This window comes from Aplysia californica, unplaced genomic scaffold, assembly GCF_000002075.1.
Source record: "Aplysia californica isolate F4 #8 unplaced genomic scaffold, AplCal3.0 scaffold00728, whole genome shotgun sequence".
In the NCBI taxonomy this organism is placed as follows: Eukaryota; Metazoa; Mollusca; class Gastropoda; order Aplysiida; family Aplysiidae; genus Aplysia; species Aplysia californica.
The window spans coordinates 331,970-334,586 of record NW_004797998.1 but is presented as its reverse complement, the minus strand read 5'-3'; the positions used below and the strand labels follow the sequence as shown (position 1 = coordinate 334,586).

Here is a 2,617-nt window from a genome sequence, read left to right as displayed (position 1 = left end):
CCCCCCATAAAACACTCCCCCAACAACTTATCTTTTCCCACTTGGTCGCTTTTAAGGACAAGCGGGCTAACCCAGATTTCGGCGGTTTCCAGAAATCTTGACCTACACCAAAAGTGAGCATATCCCTACCTGTAAGAGAAGTTTGGTTTCATTGGTGTGTATATTTGTTTGGTTATAGAGAAAACTCTTTGTCTTTTGAAGAAACTGAACGAGGGGCAAAAACTTTACCTTTGATTTTCTCAAAACAGCATTTTTCGGGATAGCCCTCTTGTGCTAAAAAGAAACAATTTGATCTAATAGAAGTAAATTCTGAAGAAAATAAAAACTAGGAAACAAACCTAGATCTATTCCCATGCTGTCTTTATAAAACATCTTTTCAGCAATTAAAACTTACCAAAATAAATTCCCAGACAGTCTAATTTACTATTTTCTTTTTCGGAAAGAAAAATAGATGTATGCGCAATATGAAGGAGTCAGCTGGAGTCCAAGACACGGAGCTTACCTCACCGACTACGCACATCTTTGGTCGCCTTACTCTCCCTCCCCCCTCTCTCTCTCTCTCCCTCCCTCTCCCCTCTCCCTCTCCCCTTCCCCCTCTCACTCTCCCTTTCCCCTTCTCCCCCTCGCCTCATTCTCCTCCCTGTGGGGACCGGACGGAGAGAAGGGAGAGGACAGTTGGAGAGTCTCCCACAGTCAGAGCTTACCTCCCCGACTGCGCACATCTAGGGTCGCTCCTCTCTGTGAGGACGCTGAGCTGTGACGTCAGTTGACCCTTATCTGTACCACATAACGCGCTATTTCTTGTGTCCTGTTTTGCTTTCTTAATGATGGTTTACCTCTAGATCTACTTGTACCACATTATGATGCGCTATTTCTTGTGTCCTGATTTTGTTTTCTTAATGATGGCCTTTTTTACGTCGTTTGTGTGCAACTTTAGCCATGCACTCACTAAATTAGGTCAACCATTGTTGGGGTCTCAAAGTATGCTATTCCTAATGGTACCTAAAACCGGTGTAAAACACATTTGCTAAGTTTATTTTAAAAACCAGGAGAGTTTTCTCTGTAACCAAACAAATATACACTCCAATGAGACCAATCTTCTCCCATAGGTAGGGCAAAGCCCACTTTTGGTGTAGGTCAGGATTTCTGGAAACCCTCGAAATCTGGGTTGGCCCGCTTGTCCTTAAAAGCGTCCATACTTACAAACTGTTCACTAGAGAACTGAATGGATACCCCCCCCCCCCCGGCAGTGCTACTAACTGAAGTTGTCTTTAGGCTATTTCGAAAGGGGGGGGGGGGTATTAACATGTTCTTATGCACAGAAGAATTGTAAATGGGCTGATTTATCAATGTCATGCTCATACTGTGCCGGAACAAAATAGGGGGAACTGCTGCTTTTTCTTTCCTCTTTCTTACTATATATTATCGTCATTTTTCCTCTACTTCTTTTGTATGTTTGTCACTCTCTTGTGAACTGCTATTTCCGGGGTGCCTTGATAGTCGAAGCAGACTTTGGGCTGTTGAGGCTAGAGAGGTGAGCAGAGTAAGCCTGGTTCCCTGTAAGAACTTCTCTGTTAACATCCACCCCTTGGAGCTTATATGACCTTATGCAGTTGCGACCACCGTAAAACCTTACTAAAACTAAACTAAAAATATGAACGAAGCAAAATTCCAAATATTGATAATGATTAATTCTCGAGAGATGTCAGCTCGAATCCACCTTGATACTCGTATGTCAGAACAGTTTGCAATCGTAGATTGTTTTTGTTTGTAAAGTGTTTTACGGCCCTCACAACTGCAAAAGGTCATATGAGCGCTCGGGACACACATAATATTTTCAGTGGGTAGGAAATTTTGAATTTTCCCCGGGTGGCGACCGAAGCCTACTCTTATCGATTTTAGACCACCTAAGGATCTTTAACATGCGCAACTTGCACACGAGCCCTCCGAGATTTTTCGCCCTTGTCCGAGAATGCTAGGTGTAGATCTTTCCTACCATAAGATCAGGGGTGTGGCTGAAAGACAGCAGTAAGGAGGAGCCAAGGAGTAGCAGTAGAAAGGCTGCAGAAAGAGTTAGGAGCCCAGAGGAGGGGGCAAAGGAGGTGAGGGGGAGGGGGCAGAAAGTGGAGACGAAAGGAAAGCAGACGTCAGAATATTGCCGGAGAGCAGGAAAGGAGGCGAAAGGAGACAATTTTCTTGCATGTTTCTTACATGGAATGCTTGCGGTTCAAATTCCAACCCATGAAACCTGCTGTCCCCGTGGTTTTATGTACCCTGCATAATTTAGCAAAAATTTCATCCTTTTTTTGCATAATTTCTGATTATTTTCGTTTATCATTCTTTGTTAAAATTAACAGAATCGCGTAATTTCACGTTTTTGGGCTCAATTTCAGAATTTTTCTTGCATAAAACGACAGGGACATATCGTAACTAAGTTAGTTATATAGTAAAAACAAAATGGAATCACTGTGGTCTCGTATGTAAACATTGTGTCTGCCATTACGTGGAGTCACTGTGGTCTCGTATGTAAACATTGTGTCTGCCATTACGTGGAAAAGCGCGGGAAAACAGGTTCGGGGTTAGTGGTCACTGTTTGGGGGAGGGTGGGGGGTCGGGA

General features: G+C 43.5%; 1 long non-coding RNA gene across 1 annotated transcript in view; it reads right to left on the bottom strand.

The window, feature by feature from the left end:
* Positions 1 to 2,617, bottom strand: part of LOC106013224 — a 22,424-nt gene that overhangs the window by 12,697 nt on the left and 7,110 nt on the right. The gene's annotated exons all lie outside the window — the stretch shown is intronic.